Genomic DNA, 14,199 nt, shown 5'->3' on the forward strand with positions numbered 1-14,199 from the left:
ACCCCTGTATTAATAGCTCCGCCCACACACAAATACGTAACCCAGGCGATTAATGGAAAGAAATGTATCTTTACCATAGCTGAAGGGAAGAACAATACGATTGCAGATAAACAAACAAGCAAAAATGACACACAAGCAAAACCAACGTTACTCACCTATCGAGAAGGAAAATGCGACTTCGGTGTCTTAATTAAAGTCGGCCGCATATTCACAGATTGGAGTTTCCCAAGTCAATAACTCCTGAGCTAAACGCTGTTACTACACAAAACGCGGTTGTAGCTGCCTCTCTACATTACTATGATAGAAAAGAGGTGTTATTTGTGTAGTAACAGCGTTTAGCTCAGGAGTTATTGCCTCGGGAAACTCAAATCTGTGAATATGTGGCCAACTTCCTGCTCCTTCAGTTCTCTCCAGCGCTGGAAAGCTGATCCTATATTAACACGTCCTACGTCTTGCCTTATCGTATAAAATCTTTATACACACAAAACACGATGTTTTCACAGATAAATAATTTCCACCTCACCGAGAGTGCAGAAAGCCACATTTCATACAACATCCAATTTAAAGTAAGAAAATCCATTTAATTGAACTGGGTATGTTTCTAAATAATTTATGAATGAAATGGTTTGTTTTTGCACGCATTCGTCTTCCACAGTACGCTTTTCAGCGCTCCGTCACATAAGAGTGGGAGAGAAAAAAAGCATTTCGCTCTTTAAGCTTTTTGCGTCGTATTTAAACAACCTTCCTATAAGCAATCATATAAAAGGACGATTTGCTTTGATTTTATTGTTAAAATGATAATGTCTGTATAAACACGACGCTCAGGCGAGCAGGTGGACTTCCTGCACAGCTGAGGACGAACGGCCGTGGACCTTTTAGCGTCTGAGAAGCCGTTTGCTGCTCGACTGATTTTTGCTAGGACGAGTGAAAAGAGCTGACTGACGCTGCCTTTAGAAAAACATTATAACTAGGGTCTTAAAAGTAAAAATATACACTTAGCCTCAGGAGGTATGAATGCTTGTCAGGCTCTGAATGGAATATTAAGCTTGAGCTATTGATTTTCTCTCCGTATCCTAACAGCGGTGATCCAGCTGTCCGCCCCTGAGCTGCAGGTTTTAGATGAGGGACCTGTGGAGATTTGGATTCGAGATGCGGAGAGCTATTTCTGGAAATCTCATTCCCCAGTCGGGTGGCATGTATGATCTGAGAGTTTTACTTTTCTATAAGCCAAAGCGTGATATATCGCCCACTGGTGCTCAGACTTGTCCCTGCGAGACACAGAACGCAGCACTGTGGAGTTTGGGATTTTTATTTGATTTTTATTCATTCATTTATATATGCATAGAAGCCTTTGTTATCGCCACATATACATTACAGCATAGTGGAATTCTTTCCTTCACATACCCCAACTGAGGAGGGTTTTGGGGTCAGAGTGCAGGGGCAGCTATGATACAGTGCCCCTGGAGCAGGGAGGGTTGAGGGCCTTGCTCAAGGGCCCAGCAGTGGCAGCTTGGTTGTGCTGGGCCTTGAACCCCAATCCTCCAATCAACAACCCAGAGTCTTAACCAGTTGAGCCACCACTGCCCCTAAATCCTTAGTTTGCTGATGAATCAGTGATGATGTTGAAGCTAATGGTTATGATGTGTTTATACCACAACTCACAGATGCTCGATCAGATTGGGCAGTAAGATCGGGTAACTATGCGGGTTTTAAGTTGGATCCCATGGATCTGAAAGTTGTGAGTTCAAATCCTTACACTGCCAAGCTGCCACTGCTGGAGCCTTAAGCAAGACCTTTAACTCTCAACTGCTCAGTTGTATAAATGGAAGTCGCTCTGGATAAAGGCTAGTGCCAAATAGCAGAGATAAATTGAGGCATTAGGGGAGACTGTTGCCATCAAGAGGTGTACTTGGTCTGCAGCATTGTTTACGGAGGTGGTACGGTAGGTAGGTACTAGGATGGTAGTAACATCTACATGAAACCAGGAACCAAGGATTCACAGTAGAACTTTGTCTAGAGCACCACAGTTTATCCTGGTGCTCCGTCTTCCTCAGGTTAGCATCACACACAAGGCCATCTACATGATGTTAAAGAAAAACAAGTTAAAGGCAGGGTCTCTGATTTTTGAAAGGCAATGCTGACATATAAAATCACCAAAACAAACACGCCCCTAACCCAAATGGGTCCCACCCCTGTATCGATAGCTCCGCCCACACACACATACGTAACCCAGGCGATTAATGGAAAGAAATGTATCTTTATCATAGCTGAAGGGAAGAACAATACGATTTCAGATAAACAAACAAGCAAAAATGACACACAAGCAAAACCAACGTTACTCACCTATCGAGAATGAAAATGCGACTTCGGCGTCTTAAGTAAAGTCGGCCACATATTCACAGATTGGAGTTTCCCGAGTCAATAACTCCTGAGCTAAACGCTGTTACTACACAAAACGCGGTTGTAGCTGCCTCTCTACATTACTACGATAGAAAAGAGGTGTTATTTGTGTAGTAACAGCGTTTAGCTCAGGAGTTATTGCCTCGGGAAACTCCAACCTGTGAATATGTGGCCAACTTCCTGCTCCTTCAGTTCTCTCCAGCGCTGGAAAGCTGATCCTATATTAACACGTCCTACTTCTTGCCTTATCGCAAGCCTTTCTTCGCTTTCTTTCTTTGTTTTTATCCTCCATGTCAATGTTAAAATCTGCTTTCTGCTAATGTCACACACTGAACACTCTCTCCACCACATATTGACAAGCCCCGCCCCTTTCTGCTCATTGGCTACACGTTTGTTTTGATTTTTGTTTTGATTTTTGTTTACTATTTGGTCCGACTCAGTTTTCTGAAGCATTTCTCAAAAATCGGAGAAGTGTCTTTAATCGGTTTTCCTTCCTTGGATCACTTTTGATAATAACCACTGCATACCAGGAACATGCTACAAGACCTGATGCTACCTCTAAAGTAAAGAAGCCTCTAAAGTAATCAGTTGACGTTGATTAGATGCTTCATGTCTAAAGACCATTTACCAGACTTCCTGTCACAGAAGTCTTTTGCTCATCAATCATCATCAGAGAAACAATCTTTTCATGGTCTGGAACGCATTCCTTTGCTTTTTAGAGCCAACAACCTGCTCTGGATATCTGAGGAAATCACACACATGCGATGTCAGTGCGAGCGTTCTCAAAGAGTTAGCCACATTTGAAATATAACTTCCTGTCGTCAAATGAGAAGGTATGTGTGGTGGAATGGGAAAACCCTTCAAATGGTGACGGTGACGTTTTCTACAACAGTTTCTTCTACTACAGAATTTCCAAAATCGTTGCTCTTTCGCATGCGACTCAACCACCAAGCTAGTAACATGATTACAGTACCTGCAAAAGTGCATTTAGAGAAAATTGTATTAAAAGATATTCCGAATGCAGCTCAGAGGAAATGTGGACAATTTCACAGCTGCTATTTGATTTCAGACTGAATTTATGAAGCTTAGGATAAGAGCGTTTTGATACAGAACTTACTGGAACTTCATTAAAACGTGACATTTTTTACCCGTTTTTGGGCAAATTGAATTTTTGAAGCAAAGTTAAAACAGTAAATAAAAAATATTCCCATGACATATAATTCGAGTTTCCTAAAGATGAGTGTCAGAAAAATTTAATTTTCTGCAAAACTTGTTTTCTCATATTTTGGGCTTTTTTCAGCTCAACCACACTAACATCCACACAGTTTCCCAGATCACTATAAATATACAGTTTATATTTTCAAGAAACAGTTGGCACATCACAGCTCCGGGGTCCTACGTTCGATCCTGTATGATGTGTGAATTACATTTTTGCCGAATTATCATTCATTCATTCATTCAGTCAGTCAGTCAGTCATTTTCTACCGCTTATCCAAACTACTCGAGTCACGGGGAGCCTGTGCCTATCTCGGGCGCCCTTGGGCATCAAGGCAGGATACACCTTGGACTGAGTGCCAACCCATCGCAGGGCACACACACTCTCATTCCCTCACACAATCACACACTACGGACAATTTTCCAGAGATGCCAATCAACCTACCATGCATGTCTTTGGACAGGGGGAGGAAACCGGAGTACCCGGAGGAAACCCCTGAGGCACGGGGAGAACATGCAAACTCCACACAACACAAGGCGGAGGTGGGAGTCGAACCCCCAACCCTGGAGGTGTGGGGCGAACGTGCTAACCACTAAGCCACCGTGCCCCCCGCCGAATTTTCAATAGTCTAATAATTTTTTCTAAAACTCTTAATTTTTCCGGTTTTCATTGCACCTCCTAAATACATGCCAGTCGTCCATCCTAAATACATGCCACCTTTTCTCAGTTGGCCCACATTAAAAGTCACACCCACAACAAAGTTTAAAAACCGTACAGAAATAGGTTTTCGGTTTCACCGCCGAGGAACAAAAGGCCCAGACGGACACAGCGAGGTTTCCAGGTCACCGTCTCCCGATGCTGCTCTGTGGCCCAATTAATTACAGACCCGAGAGTCATGGAGGCCAGTGAAACACGTGGTCTCGCTAATACCAAGAGACACGCTCGCCCAGGGCCACACACCGTTCCCTCTATAATCCTCACAAACACCTCGGAGGCCTGTCTTGGTTGTTGTCGTTATTGCTTCGTTTGGCTTTTCTGGATGTGTGGCTTATTTCGTTCCAGTGTGAAGTGTGTAGGTGTGTGTATGTGTGAAACTGTAAAGCAAATGAGAGACTGTTAGTTGATTGTTTATTGCCATATAAGTCTGTGTCAGTTCATAATAAACAGCATGAGCTGGCATTTATTGCCAGATCTTACATTCATGCGTTATACTCAGCAAGAACTTGATTACCGGAGATACTGGGTCTGGGTCTGAGAGTGTTACAGATTTACTTCAGTTACTTTTTAGATGCTGTTTTCTTTTAAATTTATCTGTTCTGGAAATCTGCGAGAAGCTTTTATGGACAGGAAGTCCATGTATATGTGTGTATGTGTGGACTGGAAGGCTGAATGAGTGATGTTCACTGGGCGATGATAAAAACTGTGGCTCTCTGCCTACGGTGGCTCGGCCTCATTAAATCTGTTCCTCCTAAAGAAACCCTACAGCAAGCATGTGTGTCCTCGCTCCATATCTGTCTATCTATCTATCTGTCTATCTGTCTATCTATCTATCTATCTATCTATCTATCTATCTATCTATCTATCTATCTATCTGTCTATCTATCTATCTATCTATCTGTCTGTCTGTCTGTCTGTCTCTCTTTCTTTTACAGTGCTGTATCTTTGACAGCCATGCTTCCCATTTCCACCTGTTATTCAGTATAACGCACATGACCGAAAATCTTCTCCTGAAATGTTTCCCTTCTGCATTTTAATAACAGCAATTTTACAGCAAGCCTGACAAAACAATACCCGTAGACCGGGTGACACATTTCTCAGTGTTTTAGCTAAATACAATGATTAATTCATTGTGCGATGGAGCAAAATGATGGGCGTCGAAAAATGTCATCGCGCCAAACCCCTCCCCCACCCTCCCCAGCTGCTCCACCTCCACGTTGACATTGAAGAAGCTTGTGCACTTAGCATTTGCAGGAAAAAAAACCCATCCAGCACTACGCAACTGGATATATCCATAGGTTCAAACCCTAACCGGATCCAACCCTAATGATGTCATGAGACAACCCTAATCATGTCATGAGACATGATTGTGTATTTCCATTCATTTACATCCTTTTGAAATCAGAGTCACATGTCGGGTTGAACTGCTTGACTGACAAACACAACATCCACAAGCGATCGATATACTATAACTATTGTGTGAGCTGCTCGTTATTTAGCCAACCATCTGCTGCACTACTGTTTATCTTTCAGTTGAATCGAGATCTGGCTGACAGTAGAAGGCTTTTTTTTAATTAGCGTGCACAGATGACAGAGTTTTCAGAATCAGGAACCTGCCTGAATATAGAACCACTGACGAAATCGAGCAAAATAAAGTCCAGTGTAAAGCTGTTATATAACCATCCTGCTTACTATACTCATCCTGCCGTTTAATACCAACTCTATCTTCTGCAAGTGGTGTGAGGTCGATCACACGAGTGATATCTGCCTATGCTGCACTTTGGGTTTCCTTTAGTCGATGCTATTCTTATCGTGTGCTTTGGAAAACCTACGGCTTGGAACATACTAATTGTCTTCTCAGTATAGGGATTTTTTGATAGGTTGCATTTGAGCGATATTTCGCTTATTTAGTTATTTTCTATTTTAACTGAAGAAATTCATGAAAAAATTGTCATTCAGTGATCAGTATTCTTCCAGGCTTATATGACAGCTGTATATGACTGTTTTTTTTTGTTTTGTTTTGTTTTTTATTGCAACTGTCTAGACAAAACCAATATGCAAAAGTAAAAGAAAAAAAATCTACCTCTAAATAAGGTGATTATTATTATTATTATTATTATTATTATTATTATTATTATTATTATTATTATTATTATTATTATTATAAGTAACCCCTGGCTCAACCTTGGAGAATTTTGCCAATTTTTTTCAACGAGCCAAGCTAATAAATGTATTCGTACCTGTATTTCTCAGCTCAGTGACAATTCAGAGGGAAATTAAAAAACTTTAATACGATTTATATATATATATATATAGTAGCAGCGGTTTTCTCAAAGCAATTATCTTGTCTGATCTCGGCTTTTTCTTCAAGCCGGGGTTGATCGATAGGATCGATCATTTGAAAGGCGGACATTAACGAATTAACATATCAGTGACACCCACACCAGAGTAACACATTGCGAAACCATTGCTAATGAGACCACATTGTTGACCTTTCATTGTTCTGCTTATCCTTCCAATTAATTCTGATTCTCTCAGGCGCTCTATTGCGCTAATATTTTCCACAGCCCATTGTTTCCACAGTCATGTTGTCACATTCCGACCCCGACGCCTCTTATTATTGACAACCGTGCATCTGGTCTTCATTTGTCGGCTGGCCATGGTGGATTATAAACCGTCCCCGGGATTATGAAGAGTAATTAAATTTGTTGAGACATGCTGGTGTTTACGCCAGTTATATCACAGGCTATAAGAAGGTGATTTGTGATTTGTGGTCTCGTCTTCGAGGCCTGTTTGATGTAAGTCCGAGCCAAAGGACATCCTCACCTTCCTGTTAAGACACATTCAGGTGGAGCGCCATCCCGAATTCCAATTTTGTCTCCCTGACAATCGCTGCTGTTGAATATTTTAGAGAAGGTGCTTCATTATTGAATCAGATAGGTGGTGGTGGTGATAATTGAATCTCCTCACGGCGCAATAAAAGGAGGGAGTTATAGGGAGTGTTTCATTGTATCCTGATACCCTTGCAAGTTTGTATTGTTGTGAGCAAAGTCAGCGGATTGTTTGGCCTGCCTGTGGTCTTAATCCATTGTGAAAGAGGGGCAGTGACAGCTCTAACACAGAGAGGATGAGATCTGTTAGAGCCAGAGCTCAAAAGTATTGCATTTGCTTTGCATCCTTTTTACAGCCAATAACTCTCTTCAGTAGCCCATACTTTTCCCATCTGTTGCTCTGACAGGACGGCTTATTTACGGACCTTTCAGATCAGCCCGTGGTGACGAAGTTCCTATTGAAGTGGAATAGGTGCCTTTGGGATTTGCATTCAAAAAACCCCATCAGCTTTGTACAGTTCTGATAAGACTAGAAGGCTGGTTAGGCTTCATAATGGCTCATTCAAGCGTGACCTTGTGCAGCCCGATTCAGTCCATAGTTTTGGAATTGAGCAGAAGTCTGTGGAAAAATAGAGCGCGAGTCCTGAGAATGCTAGCGTCCCTCTTGTCAGGGAAAGGGCATCAGACTGCATTGTAATGTCAGCTTTCAGCGTTCCAGCATACATCAGGTTGTTTTTGTGGGCTGTGTGAGAGTAACACCTCCCCAAATACACACAAACACACACACACACACACACACCATCACCACCTCCACCACCACCACCACTAGCCAGCCGAAAACCTTTCAAAAGTCCCTGACATCTGCTGTGGAACTCTCCACCACTTTCTATCATGACTCCTAACTTTTTCGCAACATTTTACGTCAGTCGATTCTATTTCTGGTAGCATGAGTCAGACAAATTGCCCCTGAATCTAGATAATCCAGCAGGTTCCTTAACATTCTTTGCTGCTATTTCGGATGGATGAGCTGACGATGGCCCAAAGGAATACTAATGTTGCTGAGTTTTGATTTAAAGCAGATCTTTTTGTCTCGGGCTCATTTTAAGTGTAAATCGGTTTTAACTTGCCAAATGCAGTCCAGTCATGAATATTTTTGTCTTCCTATCTTAACGCCAGATAGCGTGTAAACATCGGCATAAACAAGTTATGCATAAGCAATGTAACTTGTTTTTGTAATAAGATATAAGACATTTCCACAATGTCATTTATCTGCTCTCACTATCCTATAATACTGTACCAAGTCCCGCTATTGAGATTGTTTATACAAATAGCCTATCTCTCTCTGGGCAAATGAATCAATATACTGACTAAGCATTTTACAGCTAATACTCATCTGATCTATGGTGGTTTTTATGTTTTCCATTAAATACAGCAGACTATATGGTTGAAAGTTTGATCATCAAACCTATTTTTGAGCCTTCGTCAATCTGTTGCCACAAAGTTTAAGCCCACAATCGCATTGAACATTATCGCATTATGGGATGTGGTAGCCTAGTGGTTAAGGTGTTGGGCTACCAATCGTAAGGTTGTGAGGTCGATTCCTATGTCCACCAAGCTGCCACTGCTGGGCCCCTGAGCAAGGCCCTTAACCCTCAATTGCTCAGTTGTATTAAAACTAGATAAAAATGTAAGTCGCTCTGGATAAGGGTGTCTGCTAAATGCTGTAAATGTAAATGAACAGCTTTGTTAGCTGTAGCATTACAATTTCCTTAAAATATCTAAGAGACCAAAAACTATTCTAGCATGACAATGAGCCCATACACAAACCGAAGCCCAGGAAGACATGGTTTGTCAGGGTTGGTGTGGAAAACTCAAGTGTCCTGCACCTAATCACAAAGAAATCTACACACCTAAATTAACAACATTTAGCAGACATCTATCCGGAGCAACTTATTTTATACAACCAAAGGGTTAAGGGTCTTGCTCAGGGGCCCAACAGTGGTAGCTTGATGGATCTGGGATTTAAACTCACAACCTTCTAACACCTTAACCACTAGGCAACCTCATCCCTAGACCTTCTTACGTGACATCAGTGCGTCATCTACTAATGCTCTTGTAGCTGAACGAACACAAACCAACAGCCACATCCTAATATCTACTGTAGTAGAAAGCCTTCCCAAAAGAATGGAAGTTATTTTAAGAGGTTATAAGACGTGACGTGACGTGACATACAGCTAAGTATGGTGACCCATACTCAGAATTGGTTCTCTGCATTTAACCAGGGCTCTCAAGTTTTGAAGACAGGCAAGCGTGACATGTCCACATTCACATCCCAGCCATTTTAGGGTCATGATTCTTTCGTTTTGAGGTTTTGTTCAAATGGACCACCTCGCTAATGAATGTTTTTTTTTCATTGGTTGTTGCGTTAAATCTTACCCAGATAGTTCTATTTTCTGATTGGCTATTGTGTTGCCACTTTTTTTTGATTGGCTGATAAGTGTCAGGCGCGACTAAGCGTTGCGGACAGCTAAATTTTTTTTATAAATAATTATTAAATCATTTGACACAATCAGACTTTTCTTAAAATCATGAGAAGAAAATTACCTTGACTTTTCGTTTTATCTTTCTTTAGTTACTTTTATATATATAGTTATATTTTTATAAAAATATAAACAGTAATCAGTAATTCTGATTGAACAGATAACGTATAAGTATAAAACCAAAACATCATGACATCCAGACTGCTATTAGCTATCAGGATGCTATTTAAATACAGTTTTGTATCTGCTAGAACATTCAGTCAAAGCAAAAACAACAGAAAATTTTCTGGTAATCATTGTTCAGCAAAAAACCTCGGAAATTAAATAATATTTTTGAACGATTAAAAGCACGTGCTCTTTGATTCAATTTGAAAAAGCCTTTGTGTTCCAAGGGCTAAAAGGCAGCGCAGATGTGGAATCACCACACGAGCAGAAATCATTACATAACCATCGCTAATGAGATCTTGACCTTTTAGATTTGCGCTCATCATTTCAGATCCTTTTAGGCTATTGCGCTAATATTTTCCACAACCTATTGTTTCCACGCTCATGCTGTCGTGCACTGTACTGACCCCGGTGCCTCCGATTTATAACACAACCCTCATAGCGATCTTATGTATTTTTACGTCTTCTTACAGTATTTTACACTCAATCAGCTTATAATATATAATTTAGCATGTTCTCTAAATAACAAGTTGCTGTCCGACTGTCTTTATTTTTTTTTCCTCGTCTCACCTCCAGCCATCCTACGATCAATAGCCTTACTAGCTGTGGCTGATTTATGAAAGATCTATACTCTAGTCATGTGGTGTGTAGATTTATTTCTGAGGTACCTTTAGGAGAAATAAGCTTGTTGTTGTTGTTGTTATTGTTGTTTAAATATTCTGTAACAACTAAGTGTTACAAATCAAATACATGTGATAAAAATGAAAAACCTGGCAACCGCATACATAGTTAGCAAACAAAGTTTATTCAGAAAGAAAGAAAACACGATCGCATTGTTTTCTTTTTAGATCAGTTTGAGTACACAGTGTGATTTAATGGTTTAAAGTAATCTGTGTAAACCACTTGCATCCTATAGAGATGAAATTGCTGACTGAATGGCTCCGCTTCTGACAGAGCTGTCATTTTCCAGGCTCAACAGAGACCTACTTTACCTACCTACTGTAGAGTTGCCATGGTAACAAAGCGACGTAACAAATGTAATCCTGCTCATTCCAGTGTTGGGCAGCATGGAAGCGCAGCAGGTAGCGTTTATGCCTGACAACGTCAGGATTTGATTTTTGGGAATACGTAATGTCTACAAAGAGCTTTAACGTGGGTCCATGTGCATTTCCGCTGAGGTCCCCGCTTTTGTCGCAGATCTCATAACGCGTGGCATGATGGTTGACGTGATGCTCTAAATCAGGGGTTTCCAATCTTATCTTCCAAAGGGCCGGTATGGTCCAGGTTTTCATTCCAACCCAGCAGAAGCCACACCAGAGTCTACTAAAAGCCAAGATCAGCTGATTAAACAGGTGGAATCAGGTGTGGCTTCTGCTTGGTTTCAATGAAAACCTGCACCCTCACCGGCCCTTTGCGGATAAGATTGGAGACCGCTGCTCTAAATCATGGGTGTCCAGACTTATCAACCTACAGGCCCAGTGTTGGTGCAGGTTTTAATTCTAATTAAACAGGATCCACACCTGATTCCACCTTGGCATTCAGAAGACTCAGATTTTGCTTCTGCTTAATTTGAATGAAGCCCCTGTCCACACACCACATAACCCTTTGCAGCAAGAATTGGACTTGGTATGTTAAAGTCTAGCTCGGTATTAGACTATTGTAATCCAACGACACTGTCTGTATTTGCAATTCTCTGTATTTTAATGCTCCAAATCTCAGTCTCAATGTCAGATGTTGGGGTGTGATATAAACCAGAAGGAACGTATGTTCATCCCTACCGCCTCTGACAGTTCCTCCATCTCAGCTACATCGATAGAGTCTTCAATTCGCCCAACTTGTCATGTCTGTGTAGAACCGTTTGCTCGTACAGTTATTATTTGTGTTTGTACCTGTGTGACCAAGCAGTTACTAAGCATGCTGTTATTGTACTGTATCTTTCTGACATCTCGTTCATTCCCACGGGAAAGTAAAAACATCTCAATTCCGTCGCATCTCTCAGGGTCCTAGTGCTGATGCGTTCTTCTAGTATTGCCTTATGAATCTTTTATGCAAAAAAAACCCCAAAAAAACAGACATGCTTATGTTTGTTCTATATAATGTATTCATATCTATGCAAGATAGTGTATGAGAGAGAGAAAGAAATTGAGAAAGAAAGAGAGAGATCGATCACATGCGATAGGATTTTTTGCCCTTCAGTATGTATTTACTGTACTGTTAAATCTTTGGATTTATCCTATATTGGAAAAAAAAACGGCTTACAGACAGTAAACGTTTCCTATATGGTTTTTCGATCGAGTTCTTTATGTAATCATGCGAATTTTGTTCTTCATCTTTCTCAGAAGTGGAACAGGATAATAGAAGCTGACATTTTCTGCTCCCGTCCACTTCGGTGCTACTCTGGAAATGAAACCTGTGGTGGTGTCGTTTTTAACCTCTAGTGTTCCTCCTTCGGTAATGGTATGGCCTTAGATGTCTGGAGAAATGGGTCAGTGCAGTGAGTCTTATTAATGCAGCCTGCGAGGCAGAAGGCGTCAAGAAGGGGGGGGGGGGGGTGGCTGCACTGCTCAGGGTGCCATGTGTGTTCTGTTCGCAAGTGTGTAATTGCCTCTAATGGAAGAAAAGGAACAGGAAGAGTAGCTTAACTGTAGCAGGTCATCCCGACAGCTAAGGGCCGAAGCTCTCTGAGTGAAACGCAGTCGATGATTAGCTTTGAGAAAGGCGTGTTAGATGATATGTGTGGACTTGGATGGAAGTAATATGGGTTTTATTTGAGAAAGTTTGCACTTACTGTACATGATTTTGACCAGTATGAAAATCGAGCTATTGTCCAGCCTCAGATTGCAGTTCTTCCAGGACAGAAGTGAAATGTCATGTCGTCCTTTGTTGTAGTGCATCTGTCTCTAGTTTATGCTCTGAGATGCTTTTCTGATCAGCACAGTTACAAACAGTGGTTATTTGAGTTAGCATAGCTTTCCTGTCAGCTTGAACTGGTCTGGTCGTTGTCTAACCTTAGTCATCAACACAGCACTTCACTTATTTCATTTCCTCACTGAATGTTTTTGTTTTGGGGGGCACGGTGGCTTAGTGGTCAGCATGTTCGCCTCACACCTCCAGGGTCAGGGTTCGATTCCCACCTCCGCCTTGTGTGTGTGACGTTTGCATGTTCTCCCCGTGCCTCGGGGGTTTCCTCCGGGTACTCCGGTTTCCTCCCCCGGTCCAAAGACTTGCATGGTAGGTTGATTGGCATCTCTGGATAATTGTCCATAGTGTGTGAGTGAATGAGAGTGTGTGTGCCCTGCGATGGGTTTTCACTCCGTCCAGGGTGTATCCTGCATTGATGCCCGATGACGCCTGAGGTAGTTCGGATAAGCGGTAGAAAATGAATGAACAAATATTTTTGTTTTCTTTTTAAAAGTCTGTTGTTTGTGGAAAATCACAAGAGACCAGTCATTCCTGGAATTCCCCTAGCAGCCCCTAAGATAATTGTTTCCCCAAATTTTGATGTTAGATGTGAACATTAAATTGTGCTTTTGACCTTAGTCACAGTTTTCTGTATTGTTCTGATGCCACGTGATTGGCTGGTTGCTGTACTAATGTTTCTAAGTGAAACTTGTTTTTGTGACTCAATCTTACCAGCTTAATCTGTATCTCTTGATCGTTGAGAGCCATTACGTTAATGAGAATTAATTAGTCTTACACACACATACCTACACATACTGTATACACAGCCAGGGTTTGAGAATGAGGCCGGAAAATGGATCACAGACTCGCTTCAGGGTAGAGTGTCGGTATGAATCTTTTCCCGGCCTTCCTGCTCCGGTTACCACATGATGGAAGAGCACACTGTTAATTCGTTAGCGTAGAGCGAATCACATGTTCACTTCTTTCCTGTACGTTATATAAAAGAATGAACTTTGCAAAAGAGGCAAAATGGGCTAATATGGAAATTCCTCACCCACACAGCACATCCATCCCTGGGATTATTAGGCATACCTCTGCATTATTCAGCTCCTTAATGAATTCAGCTCTGGAAAGCCTTCAGAAACGAACAGCATCTGAAATATTCCACACGGATCGGACGTGAATCGGTTGTGCAATGAGCGTGAATCTCTACGTTCGGCTCTAGCATGTTGCTTACCTTTCTCGCTCTGTGTAAGCGGATCATCGGGCCATATGTCGGCAGCGTATGACGAGAAAAAAAAATTAACTTGATGTCCAAGCCCCGAAGAACAAGAAGCAGACATTTGTTTAATTGAAGCTGCTTTGAATGCTTTAAGCATTGAAATGTGTAGTTTTGTGGCTCTCAATATATGGACAGATTTCTTCCTTT

At 41.5% G+C, this 14,199-nt stretch overlaps 1 protein-coding gene across 4 annotated transcripts in view; it reads left to right on the forward strand.

Moving 5' to 3' along the window:
• dab2ipa (DAB2 interacting protein a) overlaps positions 1–14,199 on the forward strand; it is a 119,218-nt gene that overhangs the window by 61,616 nt on the left and 43,403 nt on the right. Inside the window, exon 1 of one of the 4 annotated variants that reach the window (XM_047799983.1) lies at positions 7,007–7,028. The exons of the other annotated variants lie outside the window; for them this stretch is intronic. The gene's annotated coding sequence lies outside the window, so the exon portion shown is untranslated. Of the gene's footprint in view, positions 1–7,006; positions 7,029–14,199 lie in introns of those variants that run through there. 4 annotated transcript variants of the gene reach the window in all.

This window comes from Tachysurus fulvidraco, chromosome 14, assembly GCF_022655615.1.
Source record: "Tachysurus fulvidraco isolate hzauxx_2018 chromosome 14, HZAU_PFXX_2.0, whole genome shotgun sequence".
NCBI classification, from domain to species: domain Eukaryota; kingdom Metazoa; phylum Chordata; class Actinopteri; order Siluriformes; family Bagridae; genus Tachysurus; species Tachysurus fulvidraco.